This window comes from Scyliorhinus canicula, chromosome 1 (assembly GCF_902713615.1).
Source record: "Scyliorhinus canicula chromosome 1, sScyCan1.1, whole genome shotgun sequence".
Classification (NCBI taxonomy): domain Eukaryota; kingdom Metazoa; phylum Chordata; class Chondrichthyes; order Carcharhiniformes; family Scyliorhinidae; genus Scyliorhinus; species Scyliorhinus canicula.
Genome location: NC_052146.1, coordinates 138,449,417 through 138,476,189, shown reverse-complemented (window position 1 = coordinate 138,476,189; position 26,773 = coordinate 138,449,417). Strand labels below are relative to the sequence as shown.

The window sequence follows — 26,773 nt, the reverse complement described above, 5'->3', positions numbered from 1 at the left end:
GATTGCCATGGTTTCCACTTTACAACAGTGACCACACTTCCAAAGTAGTGTCCTGAGGTCAGGAAAAGCGTCACATGAAGACAAGTTTTTCTTTTTAGTGTCTCGCAGAACTGGTGACTGCTGATTCAGGGCTGCAGAACACCAGGACATGGACAACCAGGAAAAGAAATGAGGCTTTTAAATTGTTTTAGTAGTTATTTCATTGACTAGCTGGAACACTTCCTGGAGTGGGCCTGGCTTCAAGAGGTTAGAAGTCAATAGGCAGTCAGCAATACTGGCTTTTTCCCATGGTCTCATGTGACATCCCTTCCCCCCCCCCCCATCAGCCCATCAACCTCATGGTAGGAGCGAATGCAAACTGAAAAACTTTTCCCACACCTTCCCAGTATGAGTACCTTATTGCTCAGCAATCCTTCTGGATACCAAAGCCTTGCACTGAGAATTGTGGTTCAGCAGACAATCCCCAGTATTGTCTCCTTCCTGCTGCTCAACCCTCCCTACAAACCTTTCAATGCTGTACCAGTTTCCCCTTCTTGCAACTGGAACCTTTCAGGCAGAATTACACAAATTCACACCAGCTGTACTTATCACTTACCATAATATGTGAAGAGACTTTTTACTTCACGCAGGACAGTTTGAGAGATTAAAGCAAAAAATGGAGATAAAGGCCTGTAATTATTCTGATCAGATGGTGACAAGTAAGTTAGGCTAAAAAAAGGAACTCCACTGATTTAACTTAATTACTGGGAGTGAGTGGCATCAGCAATTTGAGGGGTTTCAGGAAATACCACAGCTCCCCTCGTTACTTGTATGATTGTCCCATCAACTTGCTCAGTCTGTGACTTCATGCCTTTCCTGTCCACCACTGTTTAATAACCGATCGGATCTCTACTCTCTGCCACTGTCAATTTATCAGTGAATGGAGCAAAGAAAAAGCAGCATTTCTGGACTGGGGCTAATTTAGAAGATGCTTGCATTGTAGTAGCAGGAACCAACATCCTGAGATGTGGATCTTCATGTTATATTACTTGGAATAATATATGTTACTCATTTGTTTGTGCAGAGATGTACTTAACTGTGATTTAAAATTTTTTTTCTTTTTTTAAAAAGAGTACCCAATTCATTTTTTCCAATTAAGGGGCAATTTAGCATGGCCAATCCACCTAACCTGCACATTTTTGGGTTGTGGGGGCGAAGCCCATGCAAACACGGGGAGAATGTGCAAACTCCACATGGACAGTGACCCAGAGCCACCGTGCTGTCCTTACTGTAATGATCATGAATACATAAAGTCGTCCAGTGATAACAAATAATTTCTCGAGTAACTAATCAATTAACTTATGCGTTTGATTCTTCAATACTTTTACTAGCAGTGAAATTAAACAAGATCACTATGAATAGTATACTTTGCATTCTGAGCTAACTATACACTTCTGTTCTCTAGCCACAAAACACCCGAAGAGAGCGGGAAAACACAGAGCTTGTATTTATACTCCGTTAGTGTTGCCCTCAGTGATCTTCTGATCATACTGACTGCACATTAAAGCTTCATGTATATACATATACAGAGATCACTACACTTCATATTCTATAGAACTAACCTCTGCTCCTGATGTGCTTCAGGTTATTGATCTCTGCTGTGAATGTGTGGATTTGATTGAACAGAAGCTATTTTCTGGTTACCCTGTGAGAAACTGTGTGAACAGTGGAGCCTTTAAACTAGAAACTGCTGCTACGAGGTTCCAGAAAAATGAAGCAACAACCCATCCCTGATTTGTCATATTGTCAATGCTTCTTCCTCCCCAAACCTTAGCAACAGAGCATTGCTTAAAATATACTTTTGAATGCTTCACTGCAGTCTTTTTCTGTATTTAGTAACCAAACTGTAAGACCACAAACTAATTACATATGTACAATACATCTATTCTTAGTTCTACCACGGAGATGTTATGTTGGACCATCACATGTATAATCTTTTAGATGAATTACTTTTACTAATTCCGCCTCAGAGGCTGGGCAGTTCCACAGACCAGCAGACGCCTGTTGCGCTCATGGCATAGTTACAAACATACGAACAAGGAGCTGGAGTAGGCCATTCAACACCTTGAGCCTGCTCCGCCATTCAATAAGATCATGGCCAATCTGATAGTAATGGGTAATCTGTTTACCCCTGGTATTGCTTATCCACATATCCTTGCTTACCAAGAATATATCCACTTCTGCCTTGAAAATATTCAAATATTCTGCTTCCAGCACCTTTTCTGAATGAGAGTTCTCAAGACTCTCGGCCTTCTGAGTGGAAAAAACTTTGCCTCATTTCCAGTTTAAATGGACGACGCCTTATTTTTAAACAGTGACCCCCAGCTCCAGGCTCTCCCACAAGAAAACCCACTCTCTCCACATCCACCTTGTCAAGACCCCTCTGGATCATATATGTTTCAATCAAGTCGCCTGTTACTCTAAATTCCAGCAGATACAAGCCTAGCCTGTGCAACCTTTCCTCATATGATAACCCAGGTACTAGTCCGGTAAGCCTTCTCTGAACTGTTCCCAATGCATTTACATCCTTCCTTAAATAAGGTGGCCAATACTGTATGCTGTACTCCAAATGTGGTCTCACGAGTGAAGAATAATCAACTGAAGAATAATCTCCCTGCTTTTCTATTCAACACCCTCACAATTAAATAACATACTATTAGCTTTTTCAGTTATTTGATGTACCTGCATGCTAGCCTTTGGTGATTGATGCACGAGATCCCATTTCACTTCAGAATTCTGCAATCTCTCACCATTTAGATAACATGCTTCTCTTTTATTCTTCCTCCCAAAATGGACAATTTCACATTGTGCCACAACATCCTCCATTTCCCAGATCTTTGTCCACTCAATTAAGCTATTTATTTAATTTTGGAGCCTCCTTCTGTCCTCTTCACAACTTAATTTCCTACCAAGTTGTGTCATCACCAAATTTGGCCTTCAATCCCTTCTTCCAAGTAATTTATATAAATTGTAAACAATTGAGGTCTCAGCACTGATCCATGGGGCACACCACTGGTTACAATTTGCCAAACTGAAAATAACCCATTTATATCTACTCTCTGTTCCGGTTAGTTATCCAATCATCTATCCATGCCAAATGTAACCCCCTATACTATGAGCTTTTATATTTTGCAATATTCTTTGATGTTGGGTATATCAAATGCCTTCTGGCAATCTAAAGTACAGTACATCCACCAGTTCCCCTTTATCCACAGCACATGTTGCTTCCTCAGAAAGCTCCAATAAATTTGTCAAACACGATTTCCCTTTCACAAAACCATGTTGACTCTGCCCGATTATTTGAACTTGGCTCAGTGCCCTGCTATAACTTCTTTAGTGATAGTTTCTAACATTTTCCCTTTGACAGATGTTTAACTGACCTGTCGTTTCCCGCTTTCTGTCTCCCTCCCTTATTGAATAGTGGAGTTATGTTTGCTATCTTTCAATCTAATAGGACCTTCTGCGAATCGACGGAGATTTAGAAAATTAAAATCAACGCACCAGCATCGCTCCAACTACTTCTTTAAAGACCCGAGGAAGAAGTCCATCACATCCCACAGCTCCAAGTTACTCAGTACCACTTCTCTGATGACTGTAATTTCCAGAGTTCCCCCTTCCTTCCATTTCCTGGCTCTCAGCAACTTCTGGGATATACTTGAATCCTCTATACTGAAGACTGATATACCTATTCAATGCACCTGCTTTCTCCTTGTTTTCCATCATCAATTATCCACACATTTTCTATAGGATCAGGATCAGCGCTCACTTTGTCAACTCTTCTTTTTAAAATACTTAGAAAAACTCTTACCATCTGAGGTTATATTTTTGGTTAGCTTACTCTTGTAATTTTTCCCTCCTTATTCATTGTTTAGTCATCCTTTACTGTTCCTTATATGTTGTCCAATCTTGTGACCTGCGTTGTCCTTGTTCAATTATATGGGTTTTTTTCAAGCTTGCTACTGTCTTCAATCTTTCTAGCTAACCATGGATGGTGGGTGCATCCCTTGGATTATTTCTTACTTGTTGGAATATATCTATTGTATGCATTCTGAAATATCCCTTGAAATGTCTGACACTGCACCCCAATTGACTATTTCTTAATCCAATTTGCAAATGCATTTTAATCAGCTCTGCTTTCATGCCGCCATAACTATTTAAGTTTAAAAACACAGTTTCAGACCCACACCTCTCTCCCTCAGACAAGGGTTTTAAAGCTTCTTTCAGCTACAAAGCCTCTTTCATAATCTCTGCATGATTCGCATGCAGCTTTGAAACTGCTTTCTCCAATCTGCAGTTTCAAAGCTTCATGCGAATCATTTAAGGACTGGAGTCTAGCGTGACTCCTAGGGTGGAATTCTCCGACCCCCCCGGGGGGGTTGGAGAATTGCCCGGGGCCGGCGCCAATCCCGTTTCCGTCGTGTCAGGAAATCTCCGCCCCCCCCTGAGATTCGGCAGGGGCGGGAATCGTGCGCGCCGGTCGGTGGGCCCCCCGCGGCGATTCTCCGGCCCATGATGGCTGAAGTCCCGCCGCTGACAGGCTTCTCCCGCCGGCGTGGTTTAAACCACCTACCTGACCGGTGGAATTGGCGGCGCGGGTGGGCTCCGGGGTCCTGGGGGGGTGCGGGGCGATCTGACTCCGGGGGGTGCCCCCACGGTGGCCTGGCCCGCGATCGGGGCCTACCGATCGGCGGGTGGGCCTGTGCAGTGGGGGAACTCTTTTTCTTCCGCCCCCACCATGGCCTTCACTATGGCGGAGGCAGAAGAGACATCCTCCCCTGCACATGCGCCGGTATGACATCAGCAGCCGCTGACGCTCGGCGCATGCGGGACTTACGCCGGCCGGCAAAGTCCTTTCGGCCCCGGTTGGCGTGTCGCCAAAGGCCGTTCACACCAGCTGGCGGAGTGGGAACCACTCCGGCGTGGGCCTAGCCCCTCAATGTGAGGGCTTGGCCCCTAAAGGCGCAGAGAATTCCACACCTTTGGGGCGGACCGACGCCGGAGTGGTTCATGTCACTCCGACACGCCGGTACCCCCCGCCCCGCCGGGTAGGAGAGAATCCTGGCCCTGATCTTTATCAATCACTCAAAGCCATTTCATTTTTAAAACCCTAATTGACATTGTAATTATGAGAAAGGATCATTCTACGTTTTTTGTAAAAACCTGTAAAATGTTATTCAAAAATATTTCTGGGCACAATCTACCCAAATACGAATAGAATCCTGTAGCGCATGATTAGCCATTTCAGTAGATTTGGGGACTCAGCCGGGAACTCTTGGTCGAGGCCACACTTAGTGTAGAAATCTACACTGAGAAGCTCTGCTAGCCGGAATTCCTCTAAACAGGGAGAGATCAGGGCACCATTTTTAAATGGCATCCTGATCTCTCGTCGCCCCTTGATACGACCCCCAAAAGCCCCTCCAAGCCCCGATATACCAATAGAAGAGGTCTACAGACCCCCCCCCCCCCGATGCATACACACAGGGCACCCCCGACCTGATCAGCAGGGAAAAATGCCATCCTGCCACCCAGATAGCATTGCCAAGTTGGCAGTGCCATGGTGGTGCCAGGGTGTCACTTTTCTCCGATCCCCTGTTACTACAGGCCCCACGATTTCTGTTCCAACTGGTCCCGGCTTGTGGAAACCAGCACTGAACGGCACTCACCTGAGGTTTCTACGGCGAAGGGGTTAGATCCCATGCCTTGGGTGGATCATGGGAAAGCATATGAGAGCTAATTGTCGCACTCTAATATGCAGATTTGCAAAAAAGTGAACCCGCCCACAATGGGCAGGATTCACATTGCGACGTCTCGCGAGATCGTGTTCGACCTCTTGAGGCATGGTGCACTGGTTAGATCCCGGTAGATGGATCATCCAGCATCTAGAGATTGCCCTGTGCCATGCTGCCTTTTGGGAATAATGCAGCCAGCAGACCTTGCTCCTTGTCTTGTTTTTCATTATCGTTGCTATTTGGGCAACATCACTGCGGCCCTTCTAGCTATTGCGTTTTTGACTCAATTCTTGTAAATGGCCAATTTTATCATTAAGGTTGCCAACCCTGCACCAGACAGATCTGATACCTTCACTTAAGTTCCCAACGGTCACCAAAGACAGAAAGCAATCTATCTGATCATGATCAATTGGAACCCCCGCCCACGAAATGATTAGCTGATCCAGGTTAGTAACACAAGAGTTTGATCATCTTGCCTTCGGATCTGGCTGTTCCTTTACAGTCGCTTTCTCATAACTCAGAATATTCCGCGTATTCTTCTGAATAACATGGCATCACTCCAATATCTTCTCATTAGCTCCAAGTTCTGCAGTTTGTTTTTTCTGTTTCCCCCTGCTGTCTAAGTGTAAACTTCTTTCTGATTGAGAGGACAATTCTTTTATTTGCAGTCATGAATCAAAAATGTTCCACCCAATATTATTAACACTATCAGGATATATGCACTGAAATATAAACCTATAAAAACATTCTCTCATTTTCTCCCACCCCCTGAATGCATGAATTCCCTACAAGGTTATACGTTCCAGAGAAGTCAGTTGCCTGCTTCCTGTTCCCTCACCTGCATGACTGGGGGCACCATAGTGAACTCTGACCGTGCACTCAAAATCTACCAATGTGCACTCCCGTCAGGAATAGCAATCAAAACCCATTTAACTTTCTCCTCCCCAACCCCCAGCTAATTGTAGCACTAACTAAGGACTTCTAACGCAGCTCAGACCAGGGGCCATTCATGGAAGTGTTATTTCAGCCTGACTAAAGCATGTTAGCTCATTCCTCTCCCAGCAGCCAGCACTAACCACTGCCTGGAGTGTATTCTATGCTCAACAGCAGATAGTTGCTCTCTGTATGATTACTACATGCAGAAGATATAGGTAGGCTGCCTGTAGACAAGAGGAGATTATATCCTTTGAGAAATGTAACTGGCTAAAGAATTACGCAATGAGTGTGGGACACTTTACAGTGTCATTCTCACTGGCTGAGGTATACATTTTCTCACCTTGCTTGACTGGACATTGAATTTAAGAAAAAAAAATGTTTTCCCCAAATGAAACAAGATTTTCCTCTGAAAGGTGGGCGGCATGGTAGCAGAGTGGTTAGCATTATTGTTTCACAGCGCCATGGTCCCAGGTTCGATTCCCGGCTTGGGTCACTGCCTGCGCGTTCCCATAAGGGGGACAGCTGCCACGCGAGCTATCCGAATGGCAATAGGTGGTTAGAACCAAGCCGTCGGGAACTCGGTCGGTCGGGAGCGGAGGATCGCTGGGGGGGCCTCTGGCAGTGGCCCCCCAGCCGCTTGGGAGTACTCGGCGAACACGCCGATTCTCGTGTCCCGGAGAATTGCCGGACCAGCGCCAGGCCTGACTTCGGCTTGAAATTGGATCTCCCCCCCCCCCCGCCCCAAACGTGATTTCGGCGCAGGGCTTCGGCGAATCCAGCCCAGTGTCTGCGCGGGTTTCCTCCGGGTTCCTCCCACAAGTCCCGAAAGACGTGCTTGTTAGGTGACTTGAACATTCTGAATTCTCCCTCTGTGTACCTGAACAGGCGCCGGAATCTGGCGACTAGGGGCTTTTCACAGTAACTTCATTGCAGTGTTAATGTAAGCCTATTTGTGACAGTAATTAACATTATTATTGTGTGGAATTCCATATTTCAAAAATAAAAAATACCCCCTGTAACAAGGTATTTTTTATGTCCAAATAGTCGGGGGGCTGACAGCAAACAGTACAACAGTATGCATCAATATAGTGTATAACTAGCAGAATAAGGATGTGCTTATGATCCTGGAATTCTGATCTCATCAATGCAAGGACTTTGCCCTGCAGAAACACACTGAATAATGATGAAATCATGCATGCTTTGGGGCTGACATTGAAACGTTTAACCGAATGCAGTAAATAGCCTCTCCAGTTCCCAGAACACCCAGGGGATGCCTGCCAAGGTTATCTCAGGCAACAGGGCGTGGAAGTCAGTAGGCCACCTCAATCTCAGCTGTGGCTCCTGAAGACATACCTAGGCATAGCAGGAAGGTGAAGAAGAGTAAGAAACAATCGGCATGCAGTGGGGACGGATGAACCTAGGCACCAGTAGAGATAGATCACCATTGTAATATCGCTCTTGTATTAAAAAACACATTGTTCATCCATACAGATCATCCGCGATATCATGTCATGATGCCACGCTCCACAACCCCCCTCACAAACTCAGCACTTCATCCGTGTTGAGTGTGAGATGGCAGTGCTATGTCTCTCCCACACGGACGATGCAGTAAAGACTCACCGACACTGGCACAGGCCCTCCACTCTCCCCCAAACCCTCTATCCATGGAAGGTTCACCATTCCCCCAAACCTCAATGCTTAGACCCCTCATGTCTGTCAGTATTGTCTAGTTATGAGGATGCCAAGGACTGAAAACGTGAAGAGAGTTTGTCCACCTTGTCAGTATGTGAAGAAAAACAGACTGGGAGCTCTGACCCCGCAGGAGGCGACCGAGATGTATTCAGCCTCTCTGGTAGGCCCGGTCAGTGGCATCTCGCATTCAACTCTCTTTCAGACAGAAGTCAGAGGTTTCGCAGAAGATAAGAGGAATATTGCTCTGTCCTAACTGCAAGTGATCATCATTGTCCTGCAGCGACTGGTCAGTCGCTTTAGCGCCCTGCCCATGAATGTAGCCACCATCACGATGACCTCTTGCAGACACCACAGTAGTGAGTGGAAGTCAGAACCACATAATGAGAGAGCTCTTCACACACTAGGCCTGGCCATTACCAAACCAAGAGGCTATGAGAACCCTGCACTCCATGTGGGGCCTGGGCATCATTTGAGATCAAATATGTGGAACACCCTCTAGGGGCTATACTGGAGGGCACCCCCCGACTGGTCCAATCTTGAGAAGTTCAATTGCCTGCTCAACCAGTGCACACATTGAAGCAAGAGCCTTGTTGTAGCAAGTCTCAGTGAGTTTTTGTGGCCTCCTCAATGGCGTCATCAACCACCTCCTCTGTGGCTGCTTTTTCTCAAAAAGGGCTGGTATCTGCGAGTGCTCCAAGATGTAACTATTATGGATTTGCACTGGGAAATGGGCACACATCTGCATGATGTACATCATGTGGTCACAGACAATTTGGCGTTGACGGATTGGTATATCATGCAGTTCACAAATGGTGCCCATGCCACCATGGAGAAAGCAGAACCACATGGGTGCAGTCAATGGCACATGCCTGCTATGTATGCAAAGTCCATGGCCCTGGAGTCCTGGCTCACCTGACGCTAGTCTAATTTGATGTACATGTGAGCCCTAGCAAATAGCACATCTGTGACCTCCCTTATACACTTGTGCGTGGCTGACTGGGAAAGAGATGCCGCACAGGTGACCTTGAAATGAGCTGTTGGCTTAGAGATTGATAGCGTCACTGACTTTCAAGGCCACAGGCAACGGGTGACCTCCCAGTCCATGTGGTGCCAACTCCTGCATCACCTGGCACAGGTAATCCACCATCCCCTGGGACAGATGCAGTCTTCTCCGGCACTGGACCCATGACATCTGGAGGTTGGAAGTCCTGCAGTGGAGTACCCGTGGCCGATAGTGTCGCCTCAGAGGCTCCACAATCTGAACCTTGCTCTCGGAAGATCAAGGTGCCTTGCCTCCCCCTCCTCTGCAGAGCATGGATCCTGGTGACATGCAGCGGCATGTCAACATCCCTGCAGTTACTCGATTACAATCCTGATTTATTACAATAACATTTGTAGTTAAAGTTATAAATGATTTATTAACTTTAACTGTGGGTAGACTATATGCAAAACTGGATTGATAATAGCAAAATCATGCATTAGGAGCTTCTCTTTTTCAGCTCTCCAGCCAGCCTGAGGGGGTCAGCTGACTTTTTCCAGCTCTCCAGCCAGTCTGAGGGGTCAGCTGACTTTAACATTCATTTATACTCGTGGGACTCCTCGTGGTCAGTCGGTGAATTACAACACAACCATGCTATCACAACATCCATCCCCTTTCCTTTTAAAGAATAAATTAAGGCATTATCAGTTAAATTAAGACATTATCACATATTTACATGTGATATCATGAGCCTGAGTCTAACAGTATTAATTTTTTAAAAATTAAACTGGTTTAACTATACGTACATGATATACAAGAACATTACATGGTACCAGATGTAGTGATAGTGAGACTCCTCATGGTCAGTCGGTGAATTACAACACAATCATGATACTGTATCACTACACCATGGGCATCCCACTTTGTGAGCTCCTTTCCAATGAGCCTCACTCTCTCCCCTATCACACAATAGCGACTTCCCCACAGTTGCCCCTTTCAATTCCACCTCAATGAAGCACCTCAGCCCTTTCAGAGCCTCAGTGGGCCACGTGATTCCCACAAGGGTAAGGAGTGAGGGTAGTTGAGCACATTCAATGGATCTGCATTCTGACCTCATATGGGAACGAGACGCTGCCATCCAGCATCTCCTGAACAGGGTGATTGATGAGTGATTTCATCATACGCCTTGCATTAGAGGCCGTACCTTTGTCACCTCTCTACTATTAGCCTTGGAGTTCAATGCTTGGGGGCTCGGCTTCCAACTATTTGTTTAACACAAATAAGCAATTAAACAAAATCAAATGAACTGAGGGATAAATTAAAGAGACAGTCCATTAAAGGGAAACTTCCTGAAACAAAAAGCAAATCCCCAGTGAGACTTAAAACATTAAACCAAAATGTGGTTAACAGGTTCAATAAGGCACTTTAGCCTCTGCAGTGCCCAATGGGCATGGGGGGGGGGGGGGGGGGGGGGGGGGGACTAGGTTTCAAATGGATTGATAATTGGGAGCCAATCAGTGGCACACATGCACGGAAATGCTGACTAAATTGACTCATCAACAAAAGGGTTAGGGAGCTGATTAGGCAACTGGCTTCCTCTTGTGGCAGTTGAGGCACTCCTATTGCATGTGAGACTGCAATTTACAGTGAGGCACATCCTTTGGGGGGAACCCTCATTTCCACAGCTCTCATGGGCTGTGGATTAAATGAGCCTTTCAACTGAACAGCCAGCCACCCATACACTAATCCCTGACAGCCCGGACTCCGTGAACAGCAGCCTTGAACTTCTTGACATCTTATGCTCTCTGGCTTCAAAGCGCAACCTGAGTGTGGGGGTTCCTTCTCACTTCTCTCGTCCTCCCCCTTGTGTGGGGTGTTCAGCCCTCATGAAACCACCGTCAGCATCCCCCACTCTATACATGCAGCCTGACATCTCACAGGACCCCACCCAGGAACCTCACAGTCACCTCCTGAGCTGATCCTGTGGATTCACCACCTCCCACCCACCCACCCATAAAATGGCAATTCCTCAGCAGTGATTTCACCACAATTCCAGCAAGCAGGACATGGGAAGTGGTGCCTGCAAACCAGCTCCTAGCCCCTTTTAAATCGAGAAGTTCACAGCTATGAACGGCCGTCGAGGCCTGCGAGTGACGAGTGACGCCACTCTCCGAGATGTCGAGACTGAACCCCCCCCACCCCGGCCTCAAGTTACACTTATCCAGATTCCCTGCATTTTCTCCGGACGACCCTCTGCAATTGGCATCCTGGAACGTGATGGCGACAAGAGCACTCCACTCCGATGTCGCCTTTGGAAGGGGAGATACCAAGTTCTCGTTTCTACAGAACTGTTAGAAATAGTGCTAGTCTGATGACACACTAGTGCTTGATGAATATTCAGTGAGAGGGAGGAGGGATTCCTGGGTGAAGGGTTAGCTAATATGATGCTAATATATTTAGAAGGAGGTTCCTGACCTTCTGTTTCTCATCACGCCAATCACGTTTCCCGATTCTTGCCCTATTTTACACCAGCATCACCGTTCGCTCTGACAGCTAACACTTGCTGAAAATCGCCGCAAAGCGAGTAAAAGTTAGGAAAAGGCTTTTACGTTATCTACTTGAACCGTCTTAAGTCAGTTAGATGTTGACCACATCAGTTCAGAATGTCCAGGTGAAAATACAGATATTGCAAAACTTACCAGAAAGAGTGGAAAATGGATTATTGGAACTGGTGTAAAAGGACTGTGGGAGTTGTTGTGAAATTCCACAGTTCAGGCTTTATAACCATTGGGATCTGACTGAGGAAATGGAAAGTAATTGCTCATGAAGTCCAGATAAAACCCACATCCTTGTGGCTCCCAGCCATAGCTCAAAGGTGCCTAAAGTGATTTAGCCACGTGACACAAGCTGTCAATCCGAGATAAAAAAAGGCGACTGGGTTTGATGGAATGCAAACTCCTTTCTAAGCACGTTGCTTGGAGCAGAAAGCAACAACAGACCCAAGAATTCACCGCACGCCAAGCCTACACACATTGGCTTTGGAAAAAAAAAGTTCTTCACAAAATATATTTTGCTATTAAATTCTCACTGATAAATCTCGTCATAGAATAGATTCTGAAACCTGTGTAGGATCAGTGAAATGCAGCAATTTTTCAGCATGGTGTCATTGAGCAGTCTTTTCAAGGCAGATCGTGTGCACAGATTTGAGTTGTTCAGAATGATCTGTTTGCAGATTGAGGAAACCAGTGATTAGTGGTTTGTGATTAGAGTTTGAACATCTACTTGACACAATGTGAGCTTGAAACCCTTGAGCTGGATGCCTGATCTTTGCAGTGAGAGGAGCTGTCTGTTTTGTCGGTGAGCCAGAGCATGTGGAGAAGGTTGACAGCTTCAAATTCCTAGTTTGCGCAACACCAACAATCTGTCCTGGTCCATCCACGTCGACGCTACGACCAAGAAAGCACAACAGCTACAATACTTCCTCAGGAAACGAAGGAAATTTGGCATGTCCACATTGACTCTTACCAATTTTACAGATGCACCATAGAAAGCATCCTATCTGGTTGCATCACAACCTGGTATGGCAACTGCTTAGCACAAGACTGCAAGAAACTACAGTCGTGAACACAGCCCAGTCCATCACGTGAACCCGCCTCCCACCATTAACTCTTGTCTATACCGCCCACTGCCTTGTGAAAACGAGCAGCATAATCAAAACCCCTCCCACCAAGGTTATTCTCACTTCAAACCTCTTCCATTGGCTGGAGATACAAAAGTCTGAGAACATGAATTAACAGGTTCAAAAACTGCTTCTTCCCCGCTGTTAGCAGACTCCTGAATTACCCTCTTATGCATCTTCTCTCTTGAGTAGCACTACACTGACCCGATGCCTATGCATTTACTTTGTGTATTTATGAATGACCTATATTTTTTCGTCAATGGAATGATCTGTCTGGACTGTACGCAGAACAATACTTTTCACTGTACCTCAGCACACATGACAATGAATCCAAATCCAAACTAAGCCAGTTAGCTCTAAGCCCCAATTCTGCGTCCTGCCGCTACCTGTGTTCTGGAACCAAGTAATTCCACCTTATTGATTTTCACTTTGCTGCCACCCCATTTCTGCTGGTAAGAGGAATGTTAAAATCATCTCTAGATTGGAAAGTGTAACGTACCCCAAATCGCACATTGTTTGACATTGTCTACTTTGTGATCTTGTTAACTCATTACAAACTCTCACTGAACAATTATGGATTATCAGAATGTGCCTTGTGTAACAGATGACATTAGGAACGTTAATTTGTACCAACGATGGGAAAGGGGCTATTGAGGGGTTAAAATCACCCCTTTTTGCTTCAATTTCCACATTATATTGCTTCTCATTGCTGCAGGATCTAATTCTCACTCATCAGCAGGATGTCTACTTTATAGTACAGTAAGAAGTCTTACAACACCAGGTTAAAGTCCAACATATTTGTTTCAAACACTAGCTTTTGGAGTATTGCTCCTTCCTCAGGTGAAGGAGCAGTGCTCCAAAAGCTAGTGTTTGAAACAAACCTGTTGGACTTTAACCTGGTGTTGTAAGACTTCTTACTGTACTCACCCCAGTCCAACACTGGCATCTCCACATCATACTTTATAGTGAGGTACTTTTCACATTTGTACAGAGATGTGATAAACAGACACGTCAAATAAAAATCATTCCAGTGCCAGTGAGGCCGATAAGCTCAATTGCATGATAATTTTCTTGCTGCGCCTTGCAGTGCTTACAGGTAGTCTCACTTGACTAACTTGGCTTTAAAGCCACCATTCAGGAACTCCTCTAAATAGGCACATCATGAGGCTAATTCACAGGCAATTACTGATAATGCTGGAAAAAACAGCCTGTGAGAGACACTCGCTTTTAAATCTATCCTGCTGGGATCATGAAAAATACTAAAATACCTAATGATAGGAATGACATTTTTGTTTTGAATTTTTTGCAACATGGCCCTAATAAGGATTCTGATCGTTCATTTAACAAACCACTAATTAATGAACGTCCAACTTTGTGCAATCAATCACATTCTTTATAATATATTTTTGGGGATATATTGGAGCCATCCAGTTCATTTTTAATTTGAAAACTCGGATTGTCCAATGGACTCAAACTTTTGTAGTAAACTGTGAGGTTGTTTTTGCCTTTTAATGACATTGCCCTTGTAGTGTTTAAACAACCCGAACAGACACCACTAGGGGCTTTTCACAGTAACTTCATTGCAGTATTAATGTAATCTTGTGACAATAAGATTATTATGATACAATCTTGGTACAAAAGCTTTCAAATGAATTTGACTTTGCTTTGTGGTTAACTTAAACCTCACCAATATTCAGTTATGCTATTTTGATTCCCACAATCAACTCTGCAGTTTGTGATTGGTTGTAAAATAACTCTCCACAGTAAATGAATGAAGTGACCATTCCCAGCGTGAGTAATCTACAAATACATGTTTAGAATTTGCTGAAGTTGGGACATTTCCTGGGTACCCTATTGAAAAACTGGGTGGTACAAGCACTCGTGCACTGCCGCCGATACCCTCTCATCTTGATTGCTGTAATATTCAACATTGTCATTGATGTAATAAACTAATGATTACAACTGGGCAACATGATGATACTGCATGAAGATCGGCTACAAGAGAAACAATAGAAACCATTGTTCCTTCCACCCCTCAAGAGATATTCCCATTCATTTGCAACTATCTTTTTTTTAAATAATCTTCATTGTCACAAGTAGGCTCACATTCACACTGCAATTAAGTTACTGTGAAAGGCCCCTAGTCGCCACATTCCGGCGCCTGTTTGGGAACACAGGAAGAATTCAGAATGTCCAAATTACCTAACAGCACGTCTTTTGGGACTTGTGGAAGGACACCAGAGCACCCGGAGGAAACCCACACACACACACGGGGAGAATGTGCAGACTCCGCACAGACAGTGACCCAGGCCGGGAATTGAACCTGGGACCCTGCTGCTGTGAAGCAACAGTACTACCCACTTGTGCTACCGTGCTGCCCAACATCTGTCAAACAGATAGACGCACACACACATGCGCGCCCCGCTAAAAGAAAACATGCTTCTATTTGCAGTTCATAAATACACACCTAGAGAAATGTGCTCTGCCATTAAGTCACAGCAGAGTTAAATTATACAAGTTTTAATATTCAGAAAGGAATTTGTATAGAAGTCAAAGCAACATGTTACTGCAGTGCAAGCTGTGAGAAAAATGTATGACTTATGATATATTTTTCTTGTGGGTGCCTGTCAGGAGAATGCTTGATGACTTTAAAAAAATGCAGATATAGAGCTTAAGTAGCATTGTGTTTACATGAAGGGCTTGCTCCTCGGGATTCTCATTCTCAACACACCTTTACCTTTTCTTAAAGAGAATAAAAGTTCTTCTTTATTTAAAAATATTTCAGAGCTAACCAACAAGATGATTTATTTTACTGTTAGTAAGTCCACACACAGGGTAAGTTATAGAAAATGTCCATTAGACTGGATTCTCTGATGCCCCAGCTCTGTGTTTTGCAGCGGCACGCTGTTCTCTGGTGGCGGGATTCTCTACTCCTGCCGGTTGTCAATTGAAGCCACCCCACTTCAGCGGGAAACTCTCAGGCAGGGGTTCACTGCCCATGGGAACAGAAAATCCCAATGGCCGGAGAATTCCGGACCCGATTTCAATTTAAGCCTATTTCCTCTTGCAATAAGGAAATTAAACAAATACGGCAGTTCAAAGATTCTGAACGATACTAATGGGCATCTGGAGAAACATTCTGGCCAGAACTTCCCGGCTGTTCACACGGCGGGATCTTCCGGTCCCACTGGCGGTGCACCCACGCCACGGGTTTGCCCAGAGGGGACAGGTAGATTCATTGGCAAACCCCATTGACAATAGCGGGACCAAACGATCCCACCGCCAGCTAATGGCCGGCCTCCTCTGTTCACAGCAGGCTGCGGGGAAAATCCTGCCCTCTTATCTTCATGTGCTGCATGTACAGTTAGTATATTTATATATGATGGTATTGTACATGAAAGGATGCAGTATATGTATATAATGAGGTGTCAAATGGAGACCCTTCATTTATTTCAGTGAAACAAAAGCATTTATTTTGGGTGAAATTTTCTGCCCCCGCCCCCCCGGCAACGTGTGCTGCAGCAGCGGAAACGGCCCGCCATCGGCCAATGGTGGGATCTTCTGGTTGTTCGCACTCCCGCCACTGAAGAACCTGTGGAGGGGGTCACAGTCAGCGGGAATGGCCTGAAAACCCCATCCATAGTGTCTACCTATATGTAAACATGTATTATATGTAGCTGCAGAGTATGGTGTATACATTGTATAGGTACGTATGTATTGTGCAAGTTAAAATTACATTTCCTGTACTTGTTCTCTTAATCCAAAATAAATCAGTCAAATCTATAGAATCCAGCTGCCTGCTCATCGGTCAGCTTTGTACGTTCAGTTTTGCTGGGGAAAAGGATGTGGATTTCAAAATAGAAAAACAGGAAAGTGGCAGGAAAAGGAAACATATTGTTCAATCCAGTGTAAAATCAGAATGAATGCACACTTGAGTTGCTTTATTTGATGGCTGTGGCATCAGACTATGTTATGAGGATCCAAGTTAGTTAAATAAATCAAACGTGTGTCAATGGGGTGTTATTCCCTCTTTTGTTATTGCACAACCTATTCTGCTGAATGATATGGGCCGTTTGTTTCAGTGAAACAAGAAGAGCCTTTATACTGTGCCTCAGGGATCACCGAGAGTTGTACTTGGAAGGGTGTCCCTCTCTGGACAATTCTCAGATGTCGACCGAGGGATCAAATTGGCCAAGAAACCAAGGATAACTCTCCCACTCGTCTTGAAAACACTGCCACACGGTGTTTTAAATCCACCCGCGATAGCAGAAGAGGCTTTATTTTAATACCTCACAGGAAAGACAACAGGGTAAATTTTCCAGTCCCACACACCACCAGTAGCACTCTGGGACGGACAATTTGATGGGCCAGTGAAAGGTCCGTTGACCTCGGGCAGGAACATCCGGTCCCGGGGCAGGTGGGATTGGAAAATCCCACCCATCATCTCCAATGATCTGCACCGGAGTGTCAATGTGCACTCAAAGTACTAGAAGCAAGAGTACTATATTGAGCTACAGCTGGCAAAGTATAAAATCACTTATTATACCTTCCCATTGGTTACTATGAAGAGCAGAATATTCTCCTGGTCTCCTGACTAGTGAATCATCCTCAATTAATACTACTTACAAAAACGAAAGAAATGAGCCCCACCATTATGACAGTTTGTGGAATTTTCTTGATACAAAACTGCGACTGTATTTAAGTACAAAACAGCAGTTACTGTGGTTCACAGGAAATCTTGTATTTTATCAATTAGGGGACATGTGGGCGGCACGATGGCACATTGGTTAGCACTGTGGCCTCACAGCCCCAGGGCGAGGGGGGGGGGGGGGAGAAAGAGGTGCGGGGGTGGTCTAGGTATGGTTCTCTTTCAAGGGGTGGGGCAGACTCGATGGGCCGAATGGCCCCCTTCTGCACTGTTGGGATTCTATGGTACATTTTGATATATGACAATACTGATGCAAGTCTTATCTTATCTATTAATAGAATGACATAAGCATTCCTGCACATGAATCACTTTGTGTGTTATAAGTTGACCTCGTGTAGCACTGTGTTCCTCAGGACAATGGTACATTCTCAAGAAAACGTCCCGATCTATGAAAAAGTAATAGATATGATTGTGGCATGATCCTCTTCTTTCGGCAAAAATTACTTGAAGGTTACAAAAAAGATGTTTATAGAAAGTTATTTTTTTTATATTGGTGACAAATGTCAAGTAGGGCAGAGGACAAAGTCAGTCCATGTAGGTTGGCATATTGATCTTTCACCTTCTGGACCAGAGCATAGATTCTGCTAAGATGAATAGGGCAGCACGGTAGCACAGTGGTTAACATTGTTGCTTCACAGCTCCAGGGTCCCAGGTTCGATTCCTGGCTCGGGTTATTGTCCGTGTGGCGTCTGCACGTTCTCCCCGTGTCTGCGTGGTTTTCCTCCGGGTGCTCCGGTTTCCTCCCACACGTCCCGAAAGACGTGCTGCTAGATAATTTGGACATTCTGAATTCTCCCTGCGTGTACCAGAACAGGCGCCGGAATGTGGCGAAGAGGGGCTTTTCACAGTAACTTCATTGCAGCGTTAATGTAAGCCTACTTGTGACAATAATGATTATTATAAGAAAGGATGGACATCGCCACTCTGCTCATTAGAAGGGTTCTCGATGAAGTGTGTTTGGACAGTTTCATCAGAGGACCCATTAAAATGGCAGAAGGAACTTTCGCCGGAAAAGATAATTTGAAAAACAAATGTCTTAACTATTGAGGAAAATATCATGCAAATATTTTTTTTAATATAATTATTCATGGCAGGTCTGCCAGGAACAGCATCAGGGAGGACCTGGATAAGTAATTCAAATTGTGCCCTCATAAGTTAGGGTATTGAGATTTCAACTGTACAGCTACAGCTCAGAAACAGAGACCCTTTTCTCCCAGGACAAGGCATTATTTACCACCTGTTCCTTCTCAAAGACTGTGAATTAAGTCTCAAGATCTCCGGCCGACATGTGTAAAAGAAAAAATTCCAGATTAAATGCGATCAAGAACAGTGGGATAGTCTTACAAGGGACAAGACATTATAAGGGGTGATATTGTGCCCTTGTTCGCTTTACGAGCAAATAGCAACGTGGGAACACGAGATTCCTGCTGGCAATGGGGGGGTTGCCATGATGCCTGTATGTGTCTGTGTGGGAGGATTTCCCCCATGCCTGAAAAGGTTTTTTTTGGGTTTTTTTTAATGCAGATCGGAACATCCTTTAAAGCTGGCACCCTGAGCAGGCCTTGCCCCATTAGGGCGATGGCGCAAACCTTGCAACCAGATTCTCTGTGCAGAGTGCCAGAAAATCTGTAGAGAAATCTCAGTTACATGCATAGATACATAGACGATAGGAGCAGGGGGAGTCCTTTTGGCCATTCGAGCCTGCTCCACCATAAACCACGATCATCCAATTCAATAGCCTAATCCTGCTTTCTCCCCATAGCCATTCTCCCCAAGTGCTATATCTAGCCGCCTCTTGAATATATTCAAAGTTTTAACATCAACTACTTCCTGTGGTAATGAGTTCCACAGGCTCACCACTCTGTGTGAAGAAATGTTTCCTTATATCTGTCCGAAATGGTTTACCCTGAATCCTCAGGCTGTGACCCCTGGTTCTGGACACACCCATCATTGGTAACATCTTCCCTACATCTACCTTGTCTAGTCCCATTAAAATTTTATAAGTCTCTAGGAGATCCCCAGCTCTGCAGCTGGAGTGCTACACATTGGGTTTCTCAATGAAAGTGACTGACAAATTATGGGAAGAATCCACTCAGTGTGGAAATACATTCGTACAGCACCGGGAGGAAAATATCCTGAAATTATCAAGTCGCTCTTCAGGTTACAACCATAATCTACTTTCTTGAAAGAGATGTTTTTCTTTTCTTTTTATTCTAAGCTTTTTATACCAGAAGTTGAAAGCACTGTTTAATGTCAGAGTTTATGGAGTATGACTATTGGCGTCATCATTTTATTTCATGTTTGCTTTGAAGTCACAAGTTCCACTTTCCCCAATGTCAGTCCATGAATTATTTCAAATATCCCACTTAACAGTAGTAATTGTATTTATGACCGTTCAGGTCAGTTACTAGTTCCGTTCACCTTATGAGAGCGTCAACACTGACTCTAAGGAACATGTACAATGGGCTGGATTCTCCGTTCCTGCGTCTAAGTGCTGAGGATCTGTGGAGTTCCAGGTCGGAAAGATTGGTGTCACACCTGCACCGATTCCACCACCGGTGAGGGGCTAGCACTGGCACCATGTGGAACATTTGCAGAACACACGGAAAATGGTGGGGGAAATCATCAGGTCTTTAATGGACACACGCAGGGCTGACAAGCTGCAGCCATGCGTACACTTTACACCCCCCCCCTCCTCCACACACACACACACACACACACTGACCACAGTTGCAACTATGCATGCCATGCGTCGCAATGATGCCGTTTTGGCGGGGGCGGAGCATCGCAATTTTGCGTCAAACTGGTGCCTGCCGCGATTTTGGTGTGGGAGCTGTCCTCTGCCCGATTGCTGTTCCCGATTTCGGCGTCGGCCAACGGAAAATCCCGCCCAATTTTTGCGACACATCCGTTATGGGCTTGCAGAGGGAATTGCTGGAAGTTAAAGCAATGTGTGAGTTTGTTTACTTGCTTGCAGAAACCTGGTTTATTTTGTTTTTTGGCACCACTTATGGGTTGTGCATCTCATCCATATGTTACCACTTGCTGGTGTGAGAACACACACCAAACAGATTGATAATGGTGGGAATGCCCATGGTCCCATGAAGACAGGCCACATCCCATCATTACATTCTCCCAGGAGATAAATCATTCTGGTGCATCCACAGATTATAAATAGATTGGCACCCTTCTCCCATAATACTACAGTCCCTGGGAACCAAGAACACTTTAAAAATAGAGGCTGATGTGCACAGGGACAGATAACAGTATGCAAAAAGGCTGAACTCATCCATGCTGCAGATCACAGGCACAAATACCATACTTAGTATTATACCATTCCCTTACGCATTACTTTCAAAGCTCCATTAATAGAAACATTGTGTGTAGTTTCAGGACCGTGAATGCAACAGACGCGGGGCGTGTGTAGGTTAGGTTTCTCGTCACTTTTCCTCTTTGTGGGGTTCCACGAGGATCCTGGTTGGAGGCCCTTCGGATGGGCAGAATTCTCCGGCCATTCGCTGGTGGCGCGATTCTCTGGTCCTGCTGGCAGTGCAACCCCACCCGCTGGTTTCCTGGCGGCGTAGAATGATTCCAATGGGAAATCCCATCGACAAGCGACTGGAGTAAGAGAATCCCGTCACTGAACAGCACGCAAAAATTCTCAGTCATCACTAGCAGCGGTAGCGGGGCAGACTCGCAGCAAAGAATCCCGGCCAAATGTTGGCGCAGGGGAATGTAAAATGTGAAGCGCCAAGTTGCAGCAGTACTCCAACAGCAATGGCACTGTCATTTGCCCACAGAAGAGTATCAAATGAACCCTTTTGAATTGAACTATCTCAGTACAGATGTTCATTTTCATTTGAGGTATCTTTATTATACACAATGAAAGAGGATTATAAACACAGAGTGACTTCAAACAGAGTTTGGTACAAGTGCCTGACGTCAGCTGTGTTATGAGTTTACGCAAATCCAATCTCAAGTGAATCATGTTTCATAAAGAAAGCAGCTGTATACAAACCTTGCGGTAACCAACGGAGGAGAATCGCAAGTGTATTTTCTCACCCCAAAATCCAACATTTTAATTTCTTCACAGGGGAGAGCGAAAACAAAATGTCAGAAAAAATAACTTGCACTCCCAAAGTGCTTTTCATGGCCTCAGGATGTCCCCACGTGCTTTACAGCCAATTAAGCAATTTTGAAGTGTAGTCACCGTTGTAATGAGGCAGATTAAAATTTTCAATTGACTAATTATTTTCTGAACAAAACCAATATCATCAACGATTCTTACTTTTCATTTAGTAACTGAGCAGCTAGTGTCTGAATTCTGAAACTTCTTATGTTCTTTTATTCTGCTTGATTATCCAGGTTTTGAAACTACACTGGTCAATAATATATTGAAATGTTTAATTCACACAAATTGTCATGCCAAGGAAAATGTGTGTTATATTCATACCTTCAGACATGGAATGTGCTTGTTTGGAAGCTTCTGGAACTGCCTATGATTATTTCAAAATGGACAATGGTCAAGTGTTAGGATGGCTGCCAAGGCAGTCAAGTGAACTTTGCAACCTCATCACAGACTGTCAAGCTTCCAAAAGGCTCTAAATTGGAACATAATTGGAGAGCGTCTCACCCTTCAGTGGTCATGTCTCAACATTTGTAGAATTCATGCTCACTATTATTTGAAGCGTACTCAAAAACACAGAGTCAATGGACTCCTGGACCTTTATACCCTGGATTTTCATTCTTAAGGCAGGTAGGAGGAGTTTGGAAAAGTCCCAGGTCAACCAGCCAACCTCAGGAGAAACATTGGGCGTGGGTGAGGTGTGGCCATTGCAAGCTGCAGTTGTGCCAGCTGACCCGGGCAAAAGACCAGAGGTAGCCATTGGGGCTACCTCTGGAGCCCAGGTGTCCATTAGAGTAATAAAATACCGGAGCACCAGAGAAAACATTTTGAGGGGTCTAGCCCTCTGATCTTTGCTGTCAATTGCACAATATTTATTGACACAAGATTTACACAAGATTACAAGGATTTCAAATTCTTGCAGTTTCTACTATAGAGTCTTTAAAGGATCTGGATGATTGATACTTTTAGTGCCTTATAGTAAAAGGATGTTCTTCTTTAAAAAGTGAAAGATACGAATGAATTACTTTCTTCTAAAGTTCTTTTTTACACTCCTATTGTCACCATTGGGTTCACTGGTCCTATGCAATGCATGAACATTGTCAATGAGCATGGAGGTGCCATAGCTTGGTATAGAGTGTGTGGTTATTTGAGGTGATTATCCCTTCAAGGGCAACACAGCAGAAGAGGGTAATCTGGTTTGGGGAACCAATTGGGACCAAGAATAGACAATCATCCCAGGGCTGGAGTCCTCTCTTAGGCAGAAGACATGTAGGGACTGGGCAGCCGGGTGTGGGCTACTCTAGAGCAGCTGGCCTCCGTACAGTTTTTCTTATTAATACATTTATTTTGTGTTTCTAATGACGTCTGTGAACATGCATCTTTACAGGGGGAAGTTAGTGGTCATGGGGAGCTGGAGGATCATAGCTTGGCACAGGAGACATGAGGAGCCATAGAAGTTTTATTTGGGGGGGGGGGGGGGCATACAGAGCATGAGGATGACCTTTTGAACTTATCTTTTCAGAGTCCCCTCGTGCAGACTATGGCTTATGACTCCTGTGAATTACCATGAACCATGATTCTTTGAAACGTTAGTCTGACTCCATGAAAATTGCTGAGGACTAGGACATGCCTATCCTTCAATGGAGCTGAAAAGTCCGTAATGCAGGATGCAGGCTTTTGACCAGAACCAGCCAAACCCGTAAAAGGCACTTCCAAAAATTGGAAACTCCTGGAAAGGGGTTGGGAATCCTGGTATTCTCCTAGTCACCAATCTTAAAGGGCCTAAATTATCCTGACTTGACTTGCTGTGTAACGAAAAGCTGATGAGACCAGTCGTCCATAAATTAAGTGTGAAAGACCATCAACTACCTTCTATTGTACATCAATGAACACTGAAACCAGTTGTCTGACACTGAATTCAGAAGGCCTGGGGACAGGTTGCAGAATAACACTGACAAGACAACTGCTACAGAGAAAGGCTGTGCCACCTTTTACCTTTGAAGAACTGAGAGGCTTATAACTCTTTTTAAAACCTCCCAGTCCAATTCCAAAGCTCCGAGTTCAACTGTAAAGTAATTGGATCTCCTGCTACACGAGTGCTTGATTTTGTGACCTCTTTGTAGGAACCCTGCAGTAATCCTAAAATCTAACCCCAGCCATGAACTTGTTGAAACTGTTATTCAAGAGAGGTGAAAATCTTCCTTCTTCACTGGACCTCCAAAGACATGTAAACTGTTAACTATTATTTTTGGTCTATACTTGTCAAAGTGCAGTATTTTCTTAATTGTATCTTTCTTGAGTGTTTTCTTCATATTATGAAGGTGGGTTACATTTTCACCAACTACCTATGGTCATATTGAACGTTTTAAGGAAGACTGGTGTGACTTTTAAAGAAATACAATTAAAGACATTGATCAAAGAACAGACATTGATCAAAGAACAAAGAATAAAGAAAAGTACAGCATAGGAACAGGCCCTTCGGCCCTCCAAGCCTGCGCCAACCATGCTGCCCATCGAAACTGAAGTGTTCTACACTTAGAGTCCGTATCCCTCTATTCCCATCCTATTCATGTATTTATCAAGATGCCCCTTAAATGTCACTATCGTCCCTGCTTCCACTACCTCCTCCGGCAGCGAGTTCCAGGCACCCACTAACCTCTGTGTAAAAAACTTGCCTCGTACATCTCCTCTAAACCTTGCCCCTCGCACCTTAAACCTATGCCCCGTAGTAATTGACCCCTCTACCCTGGGAAAAAGTCTGACTATTCACTCTATGCCCCTCATAATTTTGCAGACCTCTATCAGGTCACCCCTCAACCTCCTTCGTTCCAGTGAGTACAAACCAAGTTTATTCAACCTCCCCTCATAGCCAATGCCCTCCATACCAGGCAACATCCTGGTAAATCTCTTCTGCACCCTTTCTAAAGCCTCCACGTCCTTCTGGTAGTGTGGCGACCAGAATTGAACACTATACTCCAAGTGTGGCCTAACTAAGGTTCTATACAGCTGCAACATGACTTGCCAATTTTTATACTCAATGCCCCGGCCAATGAAGGCAAGTGTGCCGCAAGCCTTCTTGACCACCTTCTCCACCTGTGTTACCCCTTTCAGTGACCTGTACACCAAGATCTCTCTGACTGTCAATACTCTTGAGGGTTCTACCATTCACTGTATATTCCCTACCTGTATTAGACCTTCCAAAATGCATGACCTCACATTTGCCCGGATTAAAGGATGACTGATGCAGAAAATTGACCACTTTCTGGAAACTTCCTCTATGGGTTTTACTGACATACCTATCCTGAGAATATGACGGCCCGCTTCAAACAGCAACACTTGAAAGAAAGCTATGGAAAATGCAAGGGTTAGACTTCATTTTTGTGTGTTTATGGAGACAATGGTCTTTTCTCTACATCTCATCAGAAATTTTAAAAAGTCTTTAGTTGATTTATAGCTCAGAATGTGTAACAAAATATCTGGGATGAAAGCTAAATAGATTGCAGATGCAAGTCATGCTTATTTCCCTCTTTCAGGAATACACAGATAAGATCGGATAAAATTGGCTGACAACCAGCAAGACGCGGAGCCGTAGAACAAAGAATCAGGAAGACTCTCTCTCACCTTCTTTCTCCCACCCCCGTCTTGCCCTCGCACTCTCATATCCTCTCTCTTCCTTTCCCAACCCCCTCTATCATGCTGGATGCAAGTGTGTTTTGGCAGAGACAGGAAGAAACAGGTCAGCCTCTTGAGTTAATCCTGCCGAGAAAGCCAGGTCATCTCTCTCTCGGGGGACAAATAAACAAATGTGTCCGTCAGGCTGAAAAACCAACACGGACCGCTCCAAAGTTCTGCTGGAATCATCGAACTTAATGGCCACAATATACCACCATCTACACCTCAGACAAACCAAGGACCAATTATTTGTGTGTGTGTGCGCACGTGCCAGCTTGAATCGGTGGATTTGGATTGGGAAAAGGTCTTTGTGAGCATTGCAGGCTGACCAGCCTTTATTGCCCACCCCTAATTTCCCTTAAGAAGGAGCGGTGAGCTGCCTTTTTGAACTGCTGCAGCCCCTGAGGTGTTGGTATACCCACAGCGCTGATTATGGACAGAAGAGAATTGAGGTTATCAGATTATTTCTCCTCTTCTGTCCCCAACAGATAGCTTAACAAAAGCATTTACCTGTTTGAAATACATTGGTTTAATACCTCTGTTAAAATAGTAGAAAGAAGTTTTTGATACAAGAGTATTAGGTGAGATGACCCACAAGAATTTCCACTGTTTTTTTTAATCTTCTTGCCATTTCTCTTTAATTCCAAATGCAGGTGAGAAAACGAAGGGTTACAAACTCAGAGCAACATAACTGTCCTCGGGATATTGGGAATTGACCTTCCAGATGCAGGGTGTATTATTGAGCACTCGTCGGATATTAAGGAGTGAAATCCCTTCCAGTTCTGGGATATTTTAGTTGATGTAATGAGTCCTCAAAGCAACGCGCATGCAGTCACTACGCTATGGGGAAGTCTGAAATTTCACAAAATTGTCTGCTTACTCCTCCAATCTATTGGTCTTGGGATTATAGAGTCTTGCCACAGTGGATGGAAATCTGGGAGGTGTTGTAATTATTGCTTCCTCCAACCTAGAAGGACTCGGGCACACAGTAGTTCATGGCCACAGTTACTGTCACAGGTACAGGCGATGTTGTAGCTGCTCTCCTCTGATGCTATTATTGTGGCTGCACTGGGTGGCAGGTTCCAGTTATGGTGCCCTTCACGAAGCAATGTTCTTTCACTCACTGTGCCTCACTCATGTTCAGCTAAGAGAACTGCTGTCCACTTGGCCTCCCTTCGTGGCATATTGGTTATGTTTCGTCTCATGAATTCAG

At 44.7% G+C, this 26,773-nt stretch overlaps 1 protein-coding gene across 1 annotated transcript in view; it reads right to left on the bottom strand.

Annotated features, from left to right (window-relative positions):
- Window positions 1-26,773, bottom strand: part of fhl3a (four and a half LIM domains 3a) — a 127,573-nt gene that overhangs the window by 41,051 nt on the left and 59,749 nt on the right. The window lies entirely within an intron of this gene.